Here is a 27,711-nt window from a genome sequence, read left to right as displayed (position 1 = left end):
AGCACAGCACAGTGTTTCGTTGGGAGAAGACTTCTGAATTGTTTACATACTAAAATGGATATGTGCATTATAAAAATAAAAATTTGAGCAATATCCTTAACTATTAACCTTAATGACTCCACTGAACATAATTCATTATTAATGAAATTATTTTCATAATTTTCATTTTGTTTATCAAGATATGTTCATGGTAAGTTCTTTTTATTTCATTTAGTGGGAAATGTTTGTTACCATGATTGACTTCTCAAATTTTCTGATGTAAATTGTACCCCTAGTAAAGATCTTCAAAATTTTTGAACTCAGCTTAGAAAATGTTAATTAATAGTATGACAAATCTCATGAATGGATAAATATGATGATTTTTGCATTCATTGTTTAAATGACTGCTCCTAAGTTTATTGATTCATAATCATATACAGAATATTTGTGAAGTGCCAACTACGTCTACAATGAAACTATGTGCAGTAATGGGAAAATAAGAATAAACAAAGTACAATGCTGTACTTGTGGCATCTTATAGCATACGAGACTGATTGACATATAAATTATATTTTGATTCAAGATACCAGAAGAAATGTATGAATTACCATGTAAGCAATAAAGAAAGGTAGCTTTTTTTATGATTAAAGGAACAATGCTGTCTTACAGAAATCAGAGCCAACCTCACTCCTATCCCATCATTAACTTTTCTTTTTAATTCATTTTTTTATTGAAGGATAATTGCTTTACAAAATTTTATTTTTTTGTCAAATGTCAACATGAATAAGCCATAGGTATATATATCCCCTCCCTTTTGAACCTCTCTCCCATCTTCCTCCCCATCCCACCCATCTAGGTTGATATAGAACCGCTATTTGAGTTTCCTGAGTCACACAACAAATTCCCATTGGCTATCTATTTTACATATGGTGACGTAAGTTTCCATGTTACTCTTTCCATACATCTCATCCTCTCCTCCCCTCTCCTCATGTCCATAAGTCTATTCTCTATATCCATTACTCCATTGCTGCCCTGTAAATAAACTCTTCTGTACCATTTTACTAGATTCCATATATGTGTGTTAGAATACTATATTTATCTTTATCTTTCCGACTTACTTCATTAGGTATAATAGATTCTAGGTTCACCCACCTTATTAGAAATGACTTAAATGCATTCTTTTTTATAGATGAGTAATAGTCCATTTTGTATATGTATCACAACTTCTTTATCCATTCACCTGTCAATGGACATATAGGTTGTTTCTGTGTTCTAGCTATTGTAAACAGTGCTGCAATGAACAACGGGATACAGGTATCTCTTTCAATTTTGGTTTCCTCAGGGTATAGGCCTAGGAGTGGGATTGCTGGGTCATATAGTAGTTTTATTCCTAGATTTTTAAAGAATCTCCATACTGTCTTCCATAGTGTCTGTATCAATTTACAGTCCCACCAACAGTGCACGAGTGTTCCCTTTTCTCCACACCTTCCCTAGCAATTATTGTTCGTAGACTTTTTGATGATGAGCATTCTGACTAGTGAGAGGTGATATATCATTGTAGTTTTGATTTGCATTTCTGTAATAATGAGTGATGATGAGCATCTTTTCATGTGTTAGCCATCTGTATGTCTTCTTTGGAGAAATGTCTGTTTAGGTTTTTTCCCCACTTTTTGATTGGGTTGTTTGTTTTCCTGGCATTGAGCTGTATGAGCTGCTTGTATACTTTGAATATCAATTGTTTCATTTGCTATTATTTTCTCCTATTCTGAGGGTTGTCTTTTCACTTTGCTTATAGTTTCCTTTGCTGTGAAAGAGCTCTTAAGTTTAATTTAGGTCCTATTTGTTTACTTTTGTTTTTATTTCCGTTACTTTAGGAGGTGGGTCATAGAGGATCTTTCTTTGATTTATGTCATCTAGTGTTCTGCTTATGTTTTCCCCAAAGAGTTTTATAGTGTCTGGTCTTACATTTACATCTTTAATACATTTTGAGTTTATCTTTGTGTATGGTGTTAGGAAGTTTTCTAATTTCATTCTTTGGCATGTAGATAAGGAGGCTGTCTTTACCCCATTGTATATTTTTGCCTCCTTTGTAAAAAATAACGTACCTATAGAAGCATGGGTTTATTTCTGGGCTTTCTTTTTCCACTGGTCTATATTTCTGTTGTTGTGCCAGTTACCATACTGTCTTGATGACTGTAGCTTTGTAGTATAGTCTGAAGTCAGGAAGGTTAATTCCTCCAGCTCCATTCTTCTTTCTCAAGACTGCTTTGGCTATTTTGGGGTCTTTTCTGTTTCCATATGAACTGTGAATTTTTTTATTCTAGTTCTGTCAAGAATGACATTGGTAATTTGATAGAGATTGCATTGAATCTGTACATTGCATTTGGTAGTATATCATTTTCACAATAATGATTCTTCCTACCCAGGAACATGGAATATTTCTCCATCTGTATATGTCATCTTTGATTTCTTTCATCAGTGTCTTATAATTTTCTGGGTACAGTTCTTTTGTCTCCTTAGGTAAGTTTATTCCTAAATATTTAATTTTTTTGGTTGCAATGGTGAATGGGATTGATTCCTTAATTTCTCTTTCTGATTTTTCATTGCTAGTATATAGAAATGCAAGTGATTTCTGTGTGTTGATTTTGTATCCTGCAACTTTGCTAAATTCACTGATTAGCTCTAGTAATTTTCTGATACTATCTTTAGGGTATTCTATGTACAGTATCATGTCATCTACAAACAGTGAGAGCTTTACTTCTTCTTTTCCAACCTGGATTCCTTTCTTTCTTTTTCTTCTCTGATTGCTGTAGCTAGGACTTCCAGAACTATGTTGAATAATAGTGGTGAAAGTGGACACACTTGTCTTGTTCCTGATCTAAGGGGGGAATGCTTTCAGTTTTTCAACATTGAAGTAATGTTTCCCTCAGGCTTATCATACATGGCCTTTTCTATGTTGAGGTATGTTCCTTCTATGCCATTTTTTGAAGAGTTTTAATCATAGAAAGATGCTGAATTTCATCAAAGTTTTTTTTTTTTTTTGCATCTATTGAGATGATCATATGGTTTTTATCTTTCAATTTGTTAATATCATGTATCACATTGATTGATTTGCATATATTGAAGAATCCTTGCATTCCTGGAATAAACCCAACTTGATCATGGTGTATGAGCTTGTTGATGTGTTGTTGAATTCTGTTAGCTAAATTTCATTGAGGATTTTTTTATCTATGTTAATCTGTGATATTGGCCTGTAGTTTTTTTTGTGTGTTGTCTTTATCTGGTTTTGTTATCATGGTGGTGATGGCCTCGTAGAATGAGTTTGGAAGTGTTCTTTCCTCTGTAATTTTTTGAAAGAGTTTTAGAAGGATAAGCATTAGCTCTTCTCTAAATGTTTGACAGAATTCTCCCAGGTTGCCACCTGGTCCTGGGCTTTATTTTTTGGGAGATTTTTAATCACAGCTTCAATTTCAGTGCTTTTGTAATTGGGTTGTTCATACTTTCTATTTCTTCCTGGTTCAGTCTTGAAAGATTGAACTTTTCTAAGAATCTGTCCATTTCTTCCAGGTTATCCATTTTGTTACCATACAGTTGTTCATAATAGTCTCTTATAATCCTTTTTATTTCTGCATTGTCTGTTGTAACCTCTTCTTTTTCATTTCTAAATTTGTTGATTCGATTCTTCTCTCTCTTTTCTTGATGACTCTGGCTAAAGGTTTGTCAAGTTTATTACTCTTCTCAATGAACCAGCTTTGAGTTTTATTTATCTTTACTATTATTTCTTTCATTTCTCTTTCATTTATTTCTGCTTGGATCTTTATGATTTCTTCCTTCTACCAATTTTAGGTTTTTTTCTTCTTTTTCCAGTTGTTTTATTTGAAAAGATAGGTTGTCTATTTGATGTTTTTCTTGTTTCTTGAGGTAGAATTGTATTGCTATAAACGTCCCTCTTAGAACTGCTTTCACTGCATCCTATAGGTTTTGATATGTCATGTTTTCACTGTCATTTGTTTCTAGAAAATTTTTTTTTATTTCCCATTGATTTCTTCAGTAACCTGTTGGTTATTTAGAAACATGTTATTTAATCTCCATGTGTTTCTCTTTCTTACAGGTTTTTTCTTGTAATTGATATCTAGTCTCATAGCATTGTGGTTGGAGAAGATGCTTGATATGATTTCAATTTTCTTAAATTTACTCATGTTTGATTTGCGACCCAAGTTATGGTCTATCCAGGAAAATGTTCCATGTGCACTTGAGAAGTTGTATTCTTCTCCATCTGGGTAGAATGTTCTGAAGATATCAATGAGAGCCATCTCATCTAATATATCATTTAAGACTTGTGTTTCCTTTTTAATTTTCTGTTTTAATGATCTGTCCATTGATGTGAGTGGGATGTTAAAGTCTTCTACTCTTATTGTGTTACTGTCAATTTCTCCCTTTATGTCTGTTAGTGTTTGTCTTATGTATTGGGGTGCTCCTGTGTTGGGTACATAGATATTTACAATTGTTATTTCTTCCTCTTGGCTTGATCCCTTCATCATTATGTAGTGTCCTTCCTTATCTCTTGTAATCTTTATTTTAAGGTCTGTTTTGTCTGATATGAGGATTGCTACTCCAGCTTTGTTTTGCTTCCCATTTGTATGGAATATGTTTTTCCATTCTCTCATTTTCAATCTATATGTGTCTTGAGGTCTGAGACAGCATACAAATAGGTCTTGTTTTTGTATCCATTCAGCCAGTCTGTGTCTTTTGGTTGGAGCATTTAATCCATTTAATTTGAAAGTAATTATTGATATATATGTTCTTATTGCCATTTTCTTAATTGTTTGGGATTGATTTTGTAGATATATTTTTTCTTCTATTTCTTGACTATATAAGTCCCTTTAACATTTGTTGTAAAGCTTGTTTGGTGGCACTAAATTCTCTTAACTTTTGCTTGTCTGAAAAGTTTTTTATTTCTCCATCAGTTTTAAGTGAGATTCTTGCTGGGTGGAGTAATCTTGGTTGTAGATTTTTCACTTTCAGTAATTTAATTATATCCTGCCACTCCCGTCTGGCCTTCAGAGTTTCTGCTTAAGATCAGCTGTTAAGTGTATGTGGTTTCCCTTGTATATTACTTGTTGCTTCTCCCTTCCTGCTTTTAATATTATTTCATTGTGTTTAGTCTTTGTTAGTTTGAGTAATGTGTGTCTTGGCATATTTCTCCTTGGGTTTATTCTGTATAGGACTCTGTGCCTCTTAGGCTTGATTGACTGTTTCCTTTTCCATGTTGGGGAAATTTTCAACTATAAAATCTTCAAAAATTTTCTCATACCCTTTCTTTTTCTCTTCTTCTTCTGAGACCCCTAAAATTCAAATGTTTGATATTGTCCCAGATGTGTCTTAGACTATCCTCAGCTCTTTTTATTCTTTTTACTTCATTCTGCTCTTCAGAAGTTATTTCCACCACTTTATCTTCCAGCTCACTGATGCATTCTTCTGCTACAGATATTCTGCTATTGTTTCCTTCTAGAGTATTTTTAATTTCAGTAATTGTTTTGTTTGTCTCTGTATGTTTATTATTTAATTCTTCTAGGTCTTTGTTAATTGATTCTTGCATTTTCTCCATTTTGTTTTCAAGGTTTTTGATCATCTTTACTATCATTATTCTGAATTCTTTTTTTTTTTCTTCATGCAGTCTTGTTTCCTATATATTCAAATTTTCTAACATGCATTAGAATACATAAACTTGTATTCTAATGATTTTACATTTGATTTTACAACATGGGGCAGGGGGGGGGGGGAAACTTGAGGAAGGACATGACCAGGGAAAGAGAGTAAGAACTCTTACCACAATGAAAATATACATTCGTACCCAACTATATAATAAGAATATAATCCATTTTAAGTTTTCTAGAAATATACTTCTCAAAGCTTCCCATTCACTTATGGGAAAGATCCCCCCTCTGTGGCAAAGTGGGGGGAAATCAGTCTGCTTCCATAGAAACAGTTCAGCACAACAGGAAAGTTTAACTTTGGTCCACATGTCTGTTGGCGTAAGGACAGTCACCCTGCCCATCATCAGTTCAAAAACCCAACAGATAACTTTAAAAATATATGCATTTGTTATTTCATTCTAAAACTGGCATAGGTGTTCTGTTCTCATTTCCTGCCTTTTCGGCTTGGGAATCCACTGTTGATTTGGTCTCTAAGGCCTCAGCATCTTCATGTTCTTCTGTAGCAGCCTCAGCAGCATCTGCCTGGGTAGGCTCTCTCTCCTCTTGGTTCATGATTTCAGGGGTCACTTGATCCAAGTCTGCTTCTAGAAGCTCAGTTTGTACTTCCACTGGCATCTGATTTACCCGTTCAACATACAGCTCCTCTACATGGACTTCAGTACCTTCTTCAGTCTGAATTCACCCCACTTCTAGATAACTTACCTGGACCTGCTCTGGAAGCTCACTCATGTGCGACTCGTGCACTTGGCTGTCCTGGAGCAGATCTGGATGGACCTGTTTCACAGTCACTTGTGCTGAGTCCACCTGAACCTGCAGCAGTGGTAACACATGCACCTTCCCAATAGTCATTGACGTCACAGGTTCAGTTTGCACACGTGTTTCTACTGAAAGAACTTCTTCAGTTACCAGGCGCTCTGAAATATTATGAGTATCACTGAGATGCCTCCTTAATTCATTTCCTTGCATAAACCACAAGTCACACAGAGTACAATGGTTGGGTTTATCTCCAGTGTGTATCACCAGGAGATCTTTGAACTGGTCCCAGCTGTTAAACACACTATTACAGACCTGACATTCATAGAGCTTCTTTCTCCCCTTTTTTGCTCCCACTCCAGTTTGGCATGCAGTCAAGTGACATTTGAGGGTACTATTTCTATCAAATCATTCATGACAATTTGGACATTCAAAAGGTTTTTCACCTGTATGTTTTCGAAGATGCTCTTTAAGATGTCCAAAGTGGTCAAACTGCTTCTCACAGTACTGACATATGTGTATTTTTTTCCCAGTTCTCTGCTTCTTACTGACTCCACCTTCTTCCAGGTGGTAACAACTGAGGTGCTGTTTCCACGCGCTCTCCCGAAGATACCTTTTATTGCATATTTCACACTTGAAACTTTCAGTGGAGTGGGATTTCATGTGTTCCTTCTACCTGTTTGCTTGTGGGGTCAGATGCACAGCCATCTTCATCTTTAATCTGCCCTTTTCTATCGCCTTGGTGGTACTTGCTGGTAATATCTGCCAACAATGCCAGAGCCGAATCATCAGAGGAACCTGTGCTCTGAATGTACTTTATGGACTGCTTGGCAGAAGCCACTTCCTCCAACGTTTCGATGCCTTCATCTTCCACTTCGATTGTGCCTTCGGCAATCTCCACCTCAATTTCAACAGGTTCAGATTCTGCAGATGGCAATGACTCAGTGATAACATTTGAAGTTTCTGCAATCTTTCTTTTTTTTTTTGCTTCATTTTTCCCTGTGGTATTTTCCTCTAGTGGAGCTGAGTTTTCTTTGTTTCTGACTTCAAGGGCTTTGATAGCTTCTAGCATCTGTAGAAACTGCTGCTTTCCATACATCATTGGCTTCTTCTTCTCCTTGTATCATTAACTTTGCTGTATATGTGAACTCAATCAAATGACGAAAGGCCATTTTACTAACACCTTCTATCTCCACCAAAGGTTCCTGAGTAAACTCCTGAAAGAATTTATAGAAGAACTTGCGGCAAGCAGCCAAAACAGCTTTGTGGGCCTTAAAATGGTGTTCGTCGACAATCAGGGTGATGTCAGTAAACCGGTCCTGCTCTCGCTGTTCAATCAATCGGTCCAGGATCATTTCATGATGTTCAGGGAACTCCGGAAGGCATTCCATCGTCTCTTCGGCCTCCATGGCCGTCCGGTTGCACTAATTGGAGTCGGGAGACGCTAGCTGGAGCGGGGTGGGCACAGCACCGTAGGCTCCGAGCGCCGGGGCGCGCAAGTCCGGCAGGGGAGGAAACCCTACAGCCGCCGCGGCCGGCTAACGGCCCACCAAGCCCCTCGGCCCGGCCCTGGCTCCCGCCTTCCCGGGACCCGGTCAGGCCCACGGCCCACAACGACTCCCGGGTCGCCTCTCCCTCCGCCGCCCTCCCTCTTCTCCCTATTCTGAATTCTTTTTCATGGAGTTTGCCTATTTCCTCTTCATTTATTTGGACTTCTGTATTTCTAGTTTGTTCCTTCATTTGTGTAGTATTTCTCTGCCTTTTCATTATTTTTTTTTTTTAACTTATTGTGTTTGAGGTCTCCTTTTCCAAGGCTTCAAGGTTGAATTCTTTCTTTCTTTTGGTTTCTGCCCTCCTGAGATTGGTCCAGTGGTTTGTGTAAGCTTTGTATAGGGTGATATTTGTGCTGAGTTTTTGTTTGTTTGTTTTTCCTCTAACTGGCAAGGCTGAGTGAGGTGGTAATCCTTTCTGCTGATGATTCGGTTTGTATTTTTGTTTTGTTTGTTGTTTAGAATGAAGCATCCTGTAGGGGTGCTATTGGTGGTTGGATGATGCCTGGTCTTGTATTCAAGTGGTTTCCTTTGTGTGAGTTCTCACTTGATACTCCCTAGGGCTATTTTTCTGGTAGTCTAGGGTCTTGCAGTCAGTCTTGAAGACATTCTGAAGGCTCAGGGCTTGATCTTAATTTCAGCTGGAAGATGGGAGATCTGTTTTTTGGCAGATCCAGACTCCTCATGACTTGAAACAGTTCAATATACTTAGGAATGATTTGAATCAGAGTACTACTGATGTGCCATTCTCTCATGTGTGTCTGCTCCTTCAAAGAATCTAGGAAGCTCCTTCCAGTGATGCCTGGAAAGTTCAAACACAAACTCACTCCTCCATTTGTCTCTCTCCTTGGAGAGCACCCTCTGCCTAGCAAGAGAGCTCCTTTGGATCTGCCCCAGCAGCCTGACGCTGGTGTTTATGAAGCCATTTTTGCAGTACTGGGCCTGGGGAGTGCCTTTCCTCCTGCACTCGACCGTGAAGTTCCGCTCCTCCTTCACCCTAAAACGGGACAGAAGAGGGTGCAGTCACTTGCCTGGAGAAGCCGGGCAGGCCACCTGGGCACATCCCACGGTTAACTTTTACATAATTTATTCCATTAATTTATTCATTTCAGAAACAATTTGGATAACTTTTATGTGCAGGACACACGCATATAAAAGCATACTGCAATGTGGTATGATAAGTTCAAGAACATAGACAACTAATGAATTCTGCCTGATACACTAGAAAGAGGACTCAGAGAGGAAGCAGTGGTGCCCTTTGGACAGTCTCTGGAAGAAAAAGTAATTTTCATACTAGAGGAGAGGATGAGAAAGTGTCCTGGGCAAATGGGGAAACACCTTGTGTAAAGAAACGATGTGAAAGATCAAGTGTTTAAGAAAAAATTTATATTTTTCAAAATGACATTGTTTTTGAGGAAGAGTTACCTAAGCAAAATATATAATCCCCTGGTTCCTGTCCAAGGTATAAATCCTAAATTAAATATATGCCAAAGATTCATTATAAGCATAGTGACTTATTTGTCATGAAATATACATTTAAAAATAACATAAAATGGGTGGTATTTTTAAACTTTTTAATTGAAGTATAACTTATACAAACCATACTAATATTGTGTTGTTTCATGACTTTTTTAACCTATATAATCTATCATATTACCACCAACTAGTTTATGGATGCAAATTTTCAGCATTTCTTTCCCTCGTACTCCTTTTCCTGTTCACTACCTATCTACCAAGTGTAATCATTAGTCTGACTTCTATCAACCTAAATTAACTTTTGCTGTTTATGAAGTCCATTTAAATATAATCATACACCATGTATATTGTGTCTGGCTTCTTTCATCAAAATTATATTTTGAATTCTCCTTTGCTGTTGCATGTATCAGCATTTGTTTTGTTTTGTTTTCATTATTTATTTGAGTTACATTGCACCATAATATGTTTAATCTGTTTCATGCTGTTGCACATTTAGGTTGCTTCTAGTTTGAGGCTATTAAGAATTAAATTGCTATGAATATCTTTATAATGAATGTTGGCATACATTTCTGTTGGGCATACATTTCTAATGGGAGTGTGTACATGCTGCTTCAGTCATGTCTGACTCTTTGTGACCCAGTGGACTGTAGTCTGCCAGGCTCCTCTGCCCATGGGACTCTTCAGGCAAGAACACAGGAGTGCGTTGTCATGCCCTCTTCCAGATCCAAGGATCAAACTGGTATTTCCTATGTCTCCTGCATTGGCAGGCAGGTTCTTTATCAATAGCATTACTTGGGAAGACCTTCTAATGGGCATATATCCTAAGTGAAATCTTGCAACATGTTTAGCTCCAGGAAGTGTTAGATAGTATTATTTTTGAACTTAAAATTTGCTTTTATATTTTTACACTGTAGAGTGTTACAGAAAAACTAATGCTGATGATGTTGTATTAGTTTCCTAGGGCTCCCATAACAAAATACCTGATTGAGGCAGCTTGAGTGAAATTTTCTCACTGTTTTAGAAGCTGGAGGTCCTAGATCAAAGCATTAGTAGGTTGGGTTTCTTTCCAAGCCTCTCTTCATGGCTTGGCACCCTTCTTGCTCTCTTCACAAGGCCTTTTCTTTATCAGCATATAGGTGATATCTCTCTAATCTCCTCCTATTATATGGAGATCAGTCATATTGAAATGGGACCCACCCTAATGACCTTATTGTAACCTAATTACTTCTTTAAAGGCTCTGTTTACAAATACAGACACATTCTAAAGTATTAGGGGTTAAGGCTTCAGCATATGACTGTTGAGAAGGAGACACAATTTGGTTCATAACAGTAATTTAGTCAGATGCTCTGATTTCCACACATATTTTAACCTCTAAAAAAATCCGTTAAAAAATCCCTTGACTTGGGAAAGAATAACTCCATGAATATTAACATTTAGCACTAAACTGATGTGATATTTTTAAAAGCATTTTCAGAGAATAACTTAAAACAGTTAGTATTTGCTGTAATATTTAACTCACATTCTATGCACCAATGGGCTTACCAGGTGGCTGGCTCAGTGTTAGAAAATTCACTTCCAGTGCAAAAACACACAGAAGATGTGGATTTGATCCCTGGGTCAGGAATATTGACTGACCACTTAGGAAATGGCAATCCACTCCAGTGTTCTTGCCTACAAAATTCCATGGACAAAGGAGCCTGGCAGGCTACAGTTCATGAGGTTATGAAGAGTCAGATGCAATTGAGCACACACACTATGTACAATAAAACAACTAGAATTTCTTAAGATATATTCATCTATTAAAAAAACTGCTTTCAATTGTAAAGAACTTTTACTTATAGTCACATGATTATATATATATGTCACTGGGCCAAAGTATAGACATTGTTCTATTTCTTAAAAATAGAGTCAAAAAGTAATGTTTTCTGTTGTCATACTTGCTTAGGAAAAATTACTCAGAAGAAAAGTAATGGAGAGCTTAAATAACCTTATGTACAGTTTACATACATTATTTCTTTTTAATCCTTCTCTGCACTCAGTGACTGAGATTTTATATTATCTCAAATTTACATATGTGAGAACTGGAGACCAGATATGCCAAGTGTTCCAAGTTGGGTTTCAACATCTTTGCCTTTAGGTTAAGGAATCTTTTTATAATGTTTAAATTTTAACTCAAATATATGTTTCCATAAAATAATGCCTCCACTTCATAGCCAGTAGACCATATACTTATAATTCATTCATCACTGCTCTCTAACCAAGCACAAAATAGGTATTCACTTACTTGTGCCCAAGACTGTGCTTGTGAAGATAGAGAAGTGAATAAGATAGAAAAGATCCCTGTCTTTATAGAATTTACATTCTAGCATCAAGTCACATAATTTTAGAGACTCAAATAAAATATTTTAAGCATATACTGCAACCAGTTCACTGTATTATCTTCCTATAATTAAACTTAAATTATATACCAGGTTTCCAATTTATTGGTGAAACCATTTTCTCTGAGGATTTGTTCAGATTCTGGAGAATGCTTGGTGCACCAGCCTAGACATGATAGTCAATGGCATCAATGTGGTGGTTGAGGTGATGAGAAGAGAGGGTTTTCATAAACCCTCATGCCTGCCACATCCTCAGCAAATTTCCTCCCAGCTCTATTTGTCTATTTCCACTATATTTTATTCTTACCTGTTTCAAGTTACAATAGCTCTCAAAGGAACATCTATGCTGTTATTACCTATCTGCAGAATTCTAGGACTGTAATGGAGATTTGGAGCTATTTTAGGGTCAAATGCCTAGAAACAGCATTAAGAATTTTTTCCTGCTTTCTCAGCATCATGTAAGGGTAAGGGAATTTAGGATTTGACCAAATTCTTTTTTTTTTTTAATTTTTATTAGTGAATCAGTTATACCTATACATATATCCACTCTTTTTTTAAGATTCTTTTCCCTTACAGGGCATCACAGACTATGGAGTAGGGTTCCTTGTGTTAAATGGTAGGTTCTTATTAGTTATCTATTTCATATGCAGCAGTATGCATATATCAATCTCAAGTTCCCATTTTATCCTTTCTTCCCACCCCAGTGCCCTGGTAACCATATGGCTCTTTTCTACATCTGTAACTCTACTTCTGTTTTGTAGATAAGTATATCTGCACCTTATTTTTAGATGTCACATATTAGTGATACTTGTCTTTCTGTGTCTGACTTACTTCACTTAGCATGACAATCCCTAGGTCCATCATATTGCTGCAAATGGCATTATTTTGGTCTTTGTATGGTTGAATAACATTCCATTGTGCGTGTGGTGTGTGTGTATATATACACACATATATATATATATGTATATATATACACATATCTTCATGTACTACTTCATGGCAAATACAAGAGGAAAAAGTGGAAGTAGTGACAGATTTCCTCTTCTTGGGCTCTAAAATTACTGCAGATGGTGACTGCAGCCATGAAATCAGAGGATGATTGCTTCTCAACAGGAAAGCTATAAGAAATCTAGACAGTATATTTGAAAACCAGAGACATTACTCTGCCAACAAGGTTCAGTATAGTCAAGCCCTCAGTGGTCACATACAGTTGTGAGAACTGAACTGTAAAGAATCTGGCAGAGTGCCAAAGAATTGATGCTTTTCAAACTGTGGTGGTTGAGAAGACTTCTGAGTGTCCTTTGGACTGCAAGGAGACTAAAACAGTCAATCTTAAGGGAAATCAACCCTAAATATTCATTGGAAGGACTGATGGTTAAGCTGAAGCTCCAGGAGTTTGGTCATGTGATGTGAGAAGCTGATTCATTGGAAAAGACTCTGATGCTGGGAAAGATTGAGGGCAGAAGGAGAAGAGGGTATCAGAGGATGAGATGGCTAGATGGCATCACTGATGCAATGGACATGAACTTGGGCCAGCCTTCCGGAGATGGTGAGGGACAGGGAGACCTGGAGTGCTGCAGTCCATGGCAAAGAGTTGGTGATGGCTGGGTGACTGAACAACAACAGTATATGTACCACATTTTCTTTACCCATTCCTCTGTTGATGTACACTTAAGTTGTTTGCATGTCATGGATATTGTACATAGTGTTGCAATGAACATTTGTATGCATGTATCTTCACATTATAGCTTTCTCCAGGTATGGGCTTAAGAGTGAGAGTGCTGGGTCATATGATAGTTCTATTTTTAGTTTTATAAGGAACCTCCAAACTGTTGTCTATAGTGGCTGTACCAATTTACATTTCCACAAACTGTGTAAGAATGTTCCCTTTCTCTCCACACTCTCTTCGGCATTTATTATTTGTAATTTTTTTTTTAACTGATGGCCATTCTGATTAGTGTGAGGTGATATTTCACAGTAGTTTTGATTTATGTTTCTCTAATAGTTTGTGGTGTTGACCATCTTTTCATGTGCTTTTTAGCCATCTGTATGTCTTCTTTGGAGAAATGTCTATTTAGATATTTTGTCCATTTCTTAATTCAATTATTTATTTATCTTATTGAGTCTGCATGAGATGTTTGTGCATTTTGGACATTAATCCCTGGTATATTGTTTCATTTGTGAATATTTTCTCCCATTCTGAGGGTTGTCTTTTTCTTTTGTTGATGGTTTCCTTTGCTGTTCAAAAGCGTTTAAATTTAATTAGATCCCATTTGTTTATTCTTATTTTTATTTTCATTACTCTACCTACCCTGATTCTGGGACCCAGAAAGGTATAAGCTCTCTTATTCCCTCTCTGATTCCTCTTCTCCCTTTCTCTGATTGGGAAGAACTTTATATAGCCATGGGCAATTGAAGGGGATTCAGTGACTATTCCTTTAACTTAATATATACTTTCTGGGTGGAAAAACTGTTTTTCGATATAGTAAAATAGCACACCACTGCAAAACTAATCACAAAATTTTAAGAAATATGTGTTGTAGAACAGATTGACCAAGGCTGGAAGGTTCAGACTGTCCAGGAAGATTCAGAGAAGCTGAACTTAGGACAGAGATCTGAAGGGTAAGCAGGGATTGACTGGGTAGAAGGGCTGCATGTGTTTAGGTTTGTCCATAAGAGGAAGGAAGTTGGTGTCTTTGAGAGAACAAAGTGTTTCTGGGGGGCAAAAGCAGTGGATAAAGTTATTAATGATGAAGCTGTTGAGGAAGGCAAGGATGACATTGTGTAGGACCCTAATAGACATGTTATGACCAAACAGACATATTTGGTCTTGGCCCTAAAAGTAAATGAAAATTGTTAACGATTTTAATTGGGAAAAGAATTTAACCAGATGTGATTTTTTAAATAATCCTTGAAAGAGAATGAGTTAAAGGGAGTGTGAAGAAGATGCTGTAAGACCAGAGACTATTTTTAAAATTAGTTCCTTTCCAACAACAACAAAAACAGTACTAATAATGCCGTAGATAGATGATAGCTGGGTGCTTCTCAGGTGCCAAACATTAGGTACCTTTTTGTCTCATCCCATTGAATCTTCACAAATTGATAAGCTGATATCTACTTTAAAGGTGAGAAAGATGAGTAAGATTAAAGAGTTCAAATCTAGGCAATCTACATCCAGATCTCATGTGCTCGGCAGGGTCATTGTATTTTTTTTTTTTTTCTTTTCAAGTCAAAGAAAACTCATTCCAAAAGATAACTTTATTTCCTCATGCCTTTGTAATTAATAGTAGGGATGTGCAAAATGGTTATAAAGAATTCAAAATAGAAGCTATAAAACACAGTTTTTCTTCATGTAACCTTTAAAACATCTAGAATATAAACCTAATTAGATCGAATAGAGGATTAACTTGTAATTTGGCAAGCTTTACTTTTTGCTGCCTTATCAATTTAAAAAGAGAACACTTGATATCAGTATTAGTAATGATCTATGTTTGTAATATAGGATATTTTCTTATATTTATTTCAAACTACTAAATTGAATGATTTTACATATTTATTTATCAATTTCATTATTTTTTATGTTGAGATAATCCTACTAGATACAATATTAAAAAATGATCATATTCCATGTTGTGTCAAACATTTACCTCTCTGAAAATGAAAACATTTACTTTGTACAAAATCACTTTATAGCACTATCTGTTCATTGTTTCCTATCCATGCAGTATAGGTTATAGGTATAGTTTCCTTCCAAGTTAAAACAGAATGTTAGAGGAAATCTAACATTTTGTGAGCAAAATGATTCTTCATCATAAATGCTTTATATCATAAAATATTTAAAAGTACCAGAATATACCACTTTACCATTTTAACTACAATATATAAACACAGGATGTGAAATCTCAGAGGTGTTCTTGTTTAATATCAACAATTGAAAAGAGAACCACAACATCTGCTGTTTGTGAATTTTCTCCCCATGATGTCTATTTCAGTTTTTAAACTGAGTTGTGTCAGGGCTGGGATTTTTCTTTTAAGATATAGACTCTTTCCTCCCTTTTCATTTTGGACTGTGTGATGCTATGAATTTATATTTGATTACTAGAAACTAGTGGAAGGAAAATGCTGATATCTACATTAAGAGAAGTTAATAAAAGAGTTTAGCAAAATTCTTTACTAAGAGCCAAATATTTTCCAATTTATTTAATAGTTCTAGCAGCAATCCAACTCTATAGAATGGTGACTCAATTTCTGGGAGTGTTCCTAATACAATTTTCACACATGCACAAAACCATCAGATCTTCTCTCTAAAAAGATATAAAAATATGTAGAAAAAATAGGATAACACAACACAACTAAGAAATGAAAACATTTTGTTATAGTTGTATCTGATTATTTTATATGTTTGATAGTACATCAACTACAGATAATATTATAATTATCCATGTTTCCCTTTTCCTACCCTAGAAGCAATAATTATGATTAAAGTTGAGGCTATTCATGTTTTTATATTTAGTACAAACATTATCACAGCAGAGGTCTATGTATGTACAATATTTATGATTTTTAACTGAAATACAATTATTTCATAACTGTATAAAGTGTTTTGAATTTTGTTTTGTTTACTCAGTATTTGGTCTATGATTCCAACAAAAGTTGATAATGTATGTATACATATATATATACATGTATATAAAAATAGTTCTGGTGTACCTATTTTTGACAGCTGTGTAATATTTCATTCCTCAGTCAGTCTCCCATTTCTCTTCTGATAGATGTTGATTTGAAATATTGCAATAAAATAGTTGTATGTCTTTAGGGCATGTATAAGAAATATTCTTTATAACATTTCCCCACTATACACAATAAATGTGAATTTTATATCATAAGGCATATACATTTTCAAAAACAATACATAATAATACAACATTCTGCAGGGTAGTTGTGGTGATTCTGCCAGCTCTCCTTTTTATTTGTCAGTATCTTGTTATTTTTTTTCTTGATATTGCATTTTTCCAGTTTTTTTCTATTAAGCTTTTTTATATAGATGAGTCTGAAAAATATAAAAATAAAAAAGTAATAAAGACTATATTTAACTTTGTAATAAGGAATTGGATATTTATCTTTATCTATACACACTGGGTATACTCATCCAGGGTAGTTGTTTTAATACAATCTAATGTGCTTTAAATTTGGGCTTCCCTGGTGGCTCAGAGGTAAAAGAATCCGCCTGCCAATGAGGAGACCCAGGTTGGGTCCCCGGGTCAGGAAGATACCCTGGAGAAGAAGATGGCTGCCTACTCTTGTATTCTTGCCCAAGAAATCCTATGGACAGAGGAGTCTGGTAGGCTACAGTCCATGGGGTCTCAAAGAGACACTACGTAGCAGCCAAACAACAACAACAACGTGTTAAGACCCCTAAATTTATATCTCAACTCTAGGCTTCCACATGAACTCCAGACTTATATCAATAATAAACTGTTGTACTCTCAACCTGAACATCTACAAGCATCCAAATATCAGATTTTTTTCCCAAACCCACTCCTTTCAACAGACTTCTTCATCACAGTGAGAACCCCAACCTTCCAACCTTGGCCTTTGCTGTTATTAACCCTTCTTATTTTTTTGTATCTCATAAGAAATTGATCAAGTACCGCTGTCTCTATTTTCAAAATACCATAGATTTATTATTCAACCACATTTTATTATCTTCACCATCACCACTGTCACAATCCACTACTAGGGACAACGTCTCTTCCCTGATTGTTGCGATGGGTTTCTGAATTATCTTGTTGCATCCATCTTTGCCTGCTTATAGTTTACTCTCAAAATCGTTGTGGTCTACTAACACATAATTCACATTATGTTGTTCATGCTCTCAGAACCCTCCAACTACCCTAATTAAAATCCAGTCTTTGCATGGCATTCAAGATCCTATCTGATCTTGACTCTGTTACTTTTCAGACTTCTTCTGCTACATATTTCTCTGCCTTTCTACAGCCATATTGCCATCTTCTCTATTTGTAAAATATAAGAAGCTTCCCCTATGTGTACCTTGAGCTAGTACACTTCTTCCAGACATATACAATGTCTACTTCCAAGTTCAGCTTAGGTCTTTATTCAAAAGCTATTTCAGAGGTGATTTTCAGCCTATCAAAAATTTCAATAACCTTTCCATGCAACACACCCAGAATATTATATCTCCCTTTTCTACAATATCTTTTTCTCCTTAACACTTATCAATAGATAATATGCAATGTAACTAATGTGTTGCAGTTCATGGGTTTCAAAGAGTCAGACATAACTTAGCGACTGAACAACAGCAACAACATATTTGATTGGTTCCTTAGCTCTTAGCACAGCACCAATTACATGAAAGATACATTCAGTATTTCTTAATTTCATGAAAGATATATCTAGTGAATGTTAGTTTTAACATAAGTTATGCACTATATCACATTGTTTAAATATATAAATTAAAAATTATTTGCCAATTATAAATATTGAAATACTTTGAAAATGAGTTTCTGAAGAGATAGCTTTACAGTATCTCTGAAACATGATTTTTAACACAGTTGCCATTCAACAAGTATCAGGTTGCTTTTTTGGTTACTTTTTTATCAATTTATATAGCTACTAAAAAAAAAGATGCAGCCATTTTCCATTTGGATATAGTGAAAAACAAATTTTGTGTATTAAAATAAGTATTTAACTACAGAACCATTCGTATCTTTTCAAAATGCTGTTAGACGATATCCAACTCCATCAAGTGTGTCTGTGACACATTAGGCAAAGGATATCTTTCATGATATAAATAAGACATATATTATTACAATCCCTTTGCTTTCTGAAGAATTCTTATTCAAATACATTTCCCACATATATATATGATAATATACATGATATATGTATATGATATGCAAATATATATATATATACACACAAATATATATGCATATATGTATATTTCAAATATTTGAATGCCTTACATAAAGTTAGAACACATTACTGAGAAATAGATGCAAGTTGAATTTATTTGAGAATGAAATCACTTAAAATCCTGCTGTGAGACAATCATTAGAGCATAGTAAGCTGTGGTCTTTGCTTCAGTTTTGCTCACAGTACCTAACTCATTATAAATTTACCCATATTTTCTCTAATTTAATAACATTGACTTGTCCCCATCATCTCCTGCCTCTAAAATAAGTGAACCACGAACTTTTGATTATGATCTTGCAGCCATAGAAAACTTGGAAAATATAATCACAATTTAAAATTAACTCTTTGTCTTTAGGTTGAAAAAAATGCTTTGAATTGCATACCTTTTCTTAACCACAGGTGATATTTCATAAGTTTAAAGGACTGTTTCAAAAAAAAGAAGGTACTTTCAAATAATTTTCCATGCCTTCATTCAGCAGGTAACCCAAACCTTCATAATCCCCAAATGCTGCACTTCAAAGTTATGCTTAGGAAAAAAATATTGAAAAGAACAGCCTCTCTTTCCAGTTGATTTAAAACATCACTAGCTTATTTTCAGTACACATATGGAGTTACTTTTAAAAAGAAATCTTGGAATATTGCCAGACTACATACAGGAAAGGCTTTTCTCCAGAGAGAGCTAAAATTCATTATCTGAGCTTTGGGACACCCATGTTCCTTCAAAATTTGGACACATCTTTGTTCCTCCATGATTAGTGATAGGAGTTTGACTTAAAATAAGAGACTACTCAATGTGAAACTAGAGTGTGCAGAAACCAAAGGATTGCCATGTTTTGAATTGAAATTTATTAATAATTATACACTTAAATAAAATATTAGTTCCATGATGTGATAGCTTTTGAAAAAAAAAACTAGAGTATTTTTTATCTGAACTTATTTACAAACATAAGACATTATGTATTTATAAGTAACAGGAAGTTGAAGTTTGGACACTTTATATTATTTCTCTTCTTAAATGGTTGGCTTCTTTTATTTAAATCTATCTGGTTATTTTTTTTTTAGAAGAAAATCCCTAAATCCTACAAATCTGAAGACAATATAATTATTTTGTTATTGTTGTTAAGTGGTCATTCACAGCAATAAATGTTTAAGAAATTAGGTCTATTTGTGATCCATAAAATAAATCCAGTAAAGTGGACAACAGAGTTACAAATTAAAAGGAAAAAAAAAAGCAAAGTCAACATAGTGATTTCAGTAATAATCTGTAACATTGCACTGTGAAATACTACATAGTGATAATTATTTTCTAGATATTTCTTTCTTTGGTGAAATGGTAAAATAAAATCCACATAATTGATGATGAAGAGCCAACAATACACAAAAAATTAATATGCATTAATGTAATACAAATTAATGAGCACAGGCATGTTGTCTCTAAAGTACACAATACTAACCTATGCAGTGGATTTATACAATAAAGAAGATGTTTAGAGACTATTGTTAAAATGTCAGTCTTACACATAAGCAAAAATAAGCGCATTTTGTTGCATGCTGAATACAGAAACTAAGGGATTTGCTTATGCCCATTTTTAGTCATTGGGAAAGAAGTATGCAGAATTTCAGAAACTACTTGAAGGAAGAAAAAGCTTTGGCATGCTGGAAGTGCATTTTATATCACAGCTGAGCATTACATATCAGAGGAGTTTTTAACCACTGTGATTTTGTCCACAAAGAAGGTCTGGACACTTCCTGTATCTGCATAATTTGATGGACTCGAGTATTCTGAGCTTAATGATGAATTATTTCAAATGGAACCAAGGGTAAGTTCTATTTAAAAGAGGGATGGTAGGGCTGGGCAGGATTACTTCTGTGAAATGAATTAGAACGCTATGAACTGCAATATATCAGTGATAAGTCTAGCATATTTCAGTACTGCTGCTATTGGAGAAATGAGTCTGAATCACTTGAGCATCACAAATCCTAGGCCATATTTTTATTTCCAGTCTTACCCTTTGTGCTGCTTCCAAATACACAGCTCTAGCTGATTTCAAAGGCAGTAGATGAGAGATAAAGGAGAGTAAGGATTGTTCTACCTCAGCAATTCACGATCCCTCTAAGGCCACTGATTTTGAAAGAATATGGGGACCTTGTTGTCTCAGCAGAAGAGAAGCAGCTACTCTTTTCTATCCCACTCCCGTGAGGCAGCACAAGCATTTATCTAGTTTACCACAGCAAATGACTCTCCATGTCCAGAAAATTACAACACTCTTCCTCTCTTCACTCCAAGGAGTCATAAAACCTAAATTAAACATAACTGTCCAAATAATTATTTTCAGCTATGTTAACAAGTCAACAAGGGAAATAAATGGAGCCATTTGATTTGAATAATTTTATAATATGAAAAATAATAATTTATAACTTTTACACATTGCTTATTACATTTTAAATTCTTATTTAAAAAATATTTTAAAAAGAAAAAAATATTTTATGGGCCTAGTGTAGAGCTTCATAGTATATTACTAAAATGTATGTTCCTCATTCTAAAATCCTTAAAACTTTCTAAGTAATACTTCTTTCTGGTTTCTTATGTATTAATCCCATTTTCTCCTTTGAAATTATTCTTCATTTCCATTTACATACATTTAAAAGACTTGTTTAATTATAATATTTTAGTAATATGTTTCAGTGTTCAAATTACTTATGACTTATCTACATAGTTATGCTAATATTTGAAGAAATGGATAAATATTTACAGTTTTATGAACTCCATTAATTAAAATATCATTTCATTGGAAAGCAGAGACTGAAAGCTACTGAAAGGAATGCAATTTTAAGTTAGGAAACTTTAGACATATGTACTAAAAATATCTAATGTTTATTGACTACTTACCAGATTTCACTCACTATACTCTTATATATGCATCAACTCATTTAATCATTGTACAGCCCTATGAGTTAGCATTATTTTGACCCATGTTAAAGACATTAAAATGAAGAATTACAGAAAGTAAGTAAATTGCTCAAGATGATGGATGGAGAAGACTTGGAGCTTGGATGCAGATCTATCTGAATTGAGAATTCTTTTTTTGACAAGGTTTTATTATTATTCTGGGCTTCCCTGATAGCTCAACTGGTAAAGAATCTGCCCACAATGCAGGAGACCTGGGTTCGATCCCTGGGTTGGTAAGATTCCTGGAGAAAGGAAAGACTATCAACTCTGGCCTAGAGATTTCCATGGACTGTATAGTCCATGGGGTGGCAAAGAGCTGGAAAGAGTCTCAAAGAGTAGGAATTATTATTCTAGTGACACAATGTTCTGGGCTAGAAAAATTCTAAGATACAATTTCTAGTTAAACAGATTGAGTTTTAGGATTATGGTTGCTCAATAAGGGCTTGTAAATCGAATGCATAAAATACATGCTATTTTGAAAACATAGAGTCTATTTTGTTTGTCAGCTCTGTGTTGAGTGCAGACTAAAATAATTAATACATGGCCCTAGCAGAAAGGACCACTAAAAAATAGAGCAGTACACTCTTTCGGCAAAGGTCCAGGTAGTAAATATCTTAAACTTTTGGGGGCCACATAGTTTCTCAAAACTAATTCACTCTCATTTGTTAGCATGGAATTTGCTACAGAGAATCTATAAATGCATAAGCATTGTTATAGTCCAATGAATCTTTATTAAGAATACAGAAATTTAAATTTCGTATCAAGTGTAAATAAATATTATTAATCTTATTATTATTTTCATCAATTTAAATGCAAAAATACAGCCTTGCTCATTGGATGGACTTGGCCAGTTAACCAAGTCACAAGCCATACACAGCTACTAAGCACTAAAGTTTGCTTGGTGGCTGCTCAATAGCTTCAGTTATGTCCAACTCTTTGCAACCCTATGGACTATAGCCTGCCAGGTTCCTCTGTCCATGGGATTCTCCAGGCAAGAATAAGAGAGGATTGTCATGCCCTCCTCCAGGGGATCTTCCCAACCCAGTGATGGAACCAGTATCTCATGCGACTCCTGCATTATAGGCAGATTTTTTACCACTGAGACACTGAGGAAGCCCAAGCACTTAAATTTAAGTAACTCAAATTGATATATTTATGTAAGAGTAAAATATACACCAGATGTTAAAGACTTAGTATAACTTTTTAAAAATAATTTTACATTGATTTTATTTTGAAATAATAAGTTTTTGATATGATTAAACATATTATTAAAATTAAGTTCACCTGTTTTATTTTTCTCTTTTTCTTAACATAAGTTCTGGAAATTTTAAAATTACACATGTAGATCACATTAGAATTCTCTATATTTCTAAAATGTTACTTTAGATGTAATAATATCTGTACTTAAACAGATAACCTACTTAAGTTAGTAAGCAATTTTAGGAATTTGTTAGCTATTGAACCAGGATAAAGAGTCTTTAAAGAAAATTTTTAAAAACTCAATCATGTTTTAAGAGTAAAGTCAATATACACAATGGAATATTACTCAGCCATTAAAAAGAATACATTTGAATCAGTTCTAATGAGGTGGATGAAACTGGAGCCTATTATACAGAGTGAAGTAAGCCAGAAAGAAAAGCACCAATACAGTATACTAATGCATATATATGGAATTTAGAAAGATGGTAACGATAACCCTGTATGCAAGACAGCAAAAGAGACACAGATGTATTGAACAGCCTTTTGGACTCTGGGGGAGAGGGTGAGCGTGGGATGATATGGGAGAATGGCCATTGAAACATGTAAATTATCATATGTGAAATGAATCTCCAGTCCAGGTTTGATGCATGACACAGGGTGCTCGGGGCTGGTGCTCTGGGATGACCCAGAGGGATGGGATGGGGAGGGAGATGGGAGGGGGGTTCAGGATGGGGAACACATGTACACCCATGGCAGATTCAGGTCAATGTATGGCAAAACCAATACAATATTGTAAAGTTAAATAAATAAATAAATAAATTTTAAAAAATAAGTAAAAGTAAAGTCAATAGTTTCTAGACAGAAAAGGAACCAAGGCACTCAAGACACAAATTCTGGCACTGTTAGCATAAGTCTGGGGAATTAAAAGTTGTTCATCACTACTAGAAAATAAATTATAATATAGAAAAAAATGACAAAAGATGATGCTACATGAGTTAACCAAGATTGGATCATGAAGGATCTGTTTGGCATGCTGAGGATCTTAAACTTTATCTAAAAATGAAGACACTGACAAATGTTAGGCACCGGTAGGCACTCTGAACTATTCAGAAAATGTACTCATTTACATAGAGGAAGGAAGTAGTCAGAGATAAGTCTCATGCTACCTGCTAACAGCACTGGGTAAACTGCAGTGTCATCTGATGACAAATGAAATACAGCACTAGAAAATGATGATTTCTTGGTATGTTTGCAGGTTTATTTATCCACTTACTTGTTTTGTGGAAGTTGGTGCTCAGGGGTGTTAAGACAATCAAAAAGCATTGGATCAGACATATGGATACTTAGTAGTTGAATGGTAGTTTTTCTGGTATATGGACATTTCAGCTTTGAACCCAAACAGTACTAAGTCATAGACTCAGATATTGAAAACTGTAGGAATAGAGATCCAGACATAGGAAACAGACATGTGGACAACAGTTGGGGGGGGGGGTGCATTATGCTAAGTGAAGTTAGTCAGACAGAGAAAGACAAATAATCATATGAACTCTCTTGTACATGGAATCTTTTTTACAAAGAAAACTAAAGGAAAGACAGAGGGAAAGTAAAAAAATAAGCTAATATACAGAAAAAAAGATGATAGCCTCAGGGAGGAGGTGGAGGGATGGGGAAATGGGTGAAGTGGGTCAAAAGATAAAAGGGGGAAAAAAATTCAGTTCATGTGAAATACACAAAAAATTTTTGAATCATATTTAAAATATAGAGTTCACATATATACTTTTGTTAAAAAAGAATAAAATAGCTAACAAAAATGGTGCATTTAGATTTATGAGATATGGAAATAAAGTCAGAGCCCAAGAGATGTTGCTATTTGAAAAGTCCCTATAATCTTCCAAGCCTCATTCTTATAGAAGAAATAATGATATTCTTTAGTAATTATTTTTCACTAAAAGGAGAAAGAATGAAAATTGGCAGCGTGTTTGAAGATAGAGATGATGTGGTCAAATTTTAGTAACTGGATCCCATCATGAATCTATCACTTCTCAAAATCTGCATTAAATTCTCTGCTAACATGTAATGTGTTAATAGAATTACAATGAAAGTACACATCTCCATGGAGAGAAAGAAGAGTAAGACACGCCTTTGAAGCTACAAAGATATAGACATAAAACATGCTGCTACTCCTCAAGAGAAGAAACAAAAGAAATACAAGAAAAAGATTGTGTTATTTCGCTTTTAATAACTACCTACCTAACAAGCTAACTAAATCACTGTTAATGCCCCTTTATATACTTTCTTTCTGCCTTTTCTGCAGTCACTTTATTGTTTCCTAATTGTTTTCATACCCTTTATTATCTCCTCAACATTGATCTGATGTTTGCTGCTGCTGCTGCTAAGTTGCTTCAGTTGTGTCTGACTCTGTGCGACCCTATAGACGGCAGCCCACCAGGCTCCCCCGTCCCTGGGGTTCTCCAGGCAAGAACACTGGAGTGGGCTGCCATTTCCTTCTCCAATGCATGCAAGCGAAAAGGGAAAGTGAAGTCGCTCAGTCCTGTAAGACTCTTTGAGACCCTATGGACTGCAGCCTACCAGGCTCCTCCATCCATGGGATTTTTCAGGCAAGAGTACTGAAGTAGGTTGCCATTGCCTTCTCCAGATCTGATGTTTAGTCTTCCTTATAATTAACCTTGTATTTGTCCTCAATCATATATGGCCTCTAGGAGAGGGAGGGCTTTCCATATATACTCTCATATCCTGTGGTTTCTGGATATGAGAAACTCCTTCCAGTGGAAGGAGTTGTTTCAAGGGCAGAGAATTGGAGAGAGAAGGAAGGAGATGCACCTATCAAGCTTTCCACTGTTACTTCAATGAATGCAATTCTTTTCTTTTTCGAACAAAAGTCAGGTTTTATTTGATGAAATAATTTTGTTGTTTAGAAACATAGCCAAATATTTTATTCTGGCTTCCAAATACCAACTTAATTTTCTTCCTCTAACCTCTCTTGCAGCCTATTCCAGTATTCTAGCTTGGAGAATCCTGTGGGCAGAAAAGCCTGGCCAACTACAATCCATAGAGTCACAAAAAGTCAGACATGACTGACGCGACTTAGCACACATGCACACCCCTTTCAGTGAAGTTGTAACATAAGAAAATGGGAGGTGTTGTAGAGAAAACAAAAAGTGTGGATGAGTTGAAATGCAAAATTTACTATAGGGACAAATGATAAGTTTTGCAACTGTGGTACTGTGGGTCATATCAGGGAAACAAGGAAGGATTATAGTTGAAAGAGGGCTTTCCTGGTGGCACTAGTGCTTAAGAACCCACCTGTCAATTCAGGAGACATAAGAGACTAGGATTTCATCCCTGGTTGGGAAGATCCCCTGGAGAAATGACAACCCTCTCCAGTATTCTTGCCTGAGAAATCTCATGGACAGAGGAGCCTGGCAGGCTACTGTCATGGGGTGCAAAGAGTTGGACATGACATAGTGACTACCTCCACACCACAGTAGTTGAGAGAGAGTTGAAAAGCCACATCTTTGGAGAGAAATTGACAAGTGAAGCCATTACCTTCTCCAAAGCAGAGAGGGCTGAAGGGTTCACATCCTTTACCTTATGTTTTGTGAAAGGGTATTCACAGGGCCCTGGAAAGAATCTGCTCTGGGCCCGCTAAACCTAGGTGGGGCCAGGGAGAAAGGATAGTGCCTGACTCACCCTTCGGAAAGCAGTAGGCCAGAAATGGCAGCATTAATAGACCTGCACACCATCATTGTGTCCTATGTAAGAAGAGATCCTGGGCCACAAAGGGACTGCAAAGTCATTTGGCAGTGACACTGGGTTGGAGTCGAGGGTTTCAAATGTATCCACTGGTGATGGACTTGGAATTTCCCACAGATGCCCTCAGAAAGGGCAAAGGTCATCTTAATCAACCTCAAGGTCTGGAAGTGGGAAGTCATCTAGAAAATAAAAACTTCAGTCTATCCCCAACCTCTCCTGCCTTCTCCCAGCTCATTGCTGCCACGGGAAAGGGAGGGAATGAGTGGGGAGAGTCGATGTCATTGAACACGCTCCTTCTAGAAAGACACCCCAGTTACAGAACTTATCATGGTTTAAAGAGGGAATAAGCTTAAAATTTGACTAAAAATAAAATGTTAATGAATATATTGGACTGGATATATTCTTATCGCTGAGTGGAGATTCTAATTTGGAACTTAAAAACATTTTAGGATTTTTATTGTTGAGGTAGCAGCAGTTTCAGAGAAACTTTTTATTTTAATCATAGCCCGCAAGCAATGTATTTAATATACCATTTATTCAGTGATTGCTTCAATCACACACACACACACACACATTTACTCATTGATACATCATTCACCTTTTGAAGAAAACATTATGTATTTCTATTCTTTCCACAGTTGCACTTTTTACATCTGTTTTCTTCAGAGAAGACATCAAAGTTTTGCAAAGACCAGCTGTATCCTCATTTCTTATATGAAGGAAACTTTGTTCCCAGACTTAGTGTCTGTGTCAATGGCATTCACCTGAAACCTGGGATGGGACTGTATCAACATCAAGGTTACCTTTAGAATTCTTAAAGGAACAGAACATGACCCTCATCCTCCAGAAGCTCACAAGCAAATAAGAGACGTTTGTGAAATACAAAGAAGAGGCTCAGGAAAGGACTGGATCCATCATTTATTTATTTATTTATTTTCATTTTCTTATTTCCCAAAAGGAAGTAGCAAAAGCTGCCTACCAAAATAAAATACACTGT

General features: G+C 35.6%; 1 long non-coding RNA gene and 1 pseudogene across 1 annotated transcript; one reads left to right on the top strand and one right to left on the bottom strand.

Annotated features, from left to right (window-relative positions):
- Nucleotides 1–27,711, top strand: LOC110138454 (uncharacterized). The gene is made up of 3 exons (XR_011491356.1): nt 1–190; nt 20,384–20,610; nt 27,353–27,711. It is a non-coding gene; the product is annotated as an uncharacterized lncRNA (long non-coding RNA).
- LOC139038392 (zinc finger protein 131 pseudogene) lies at nt 5,659–7,858 on the bottom strand (annotated as a pseudogene).

The sequence above is a fragment of the Odocoileus virginianus genome, chromosome 15 (genome assembly GCF_023699985.2).
Source record: "Odocoileus virginianus isolate 20LAN1187 ecotype Illinois chromosome 15, Ovbor_1.2, whole genome shotgun sequence".
Classification (NCBI taxonomy): domain Eukaryota; kingdom Metazoa; phylum Chordata; class Mammalia; order Artiodactyla; family Cervidae; genus Odocoileus; species Odocoileus virginianus.
Note: the sequence above shows the minus strand (reverse complement) of the source record. Positions and strands in the feature narration are given on the sequence as shown.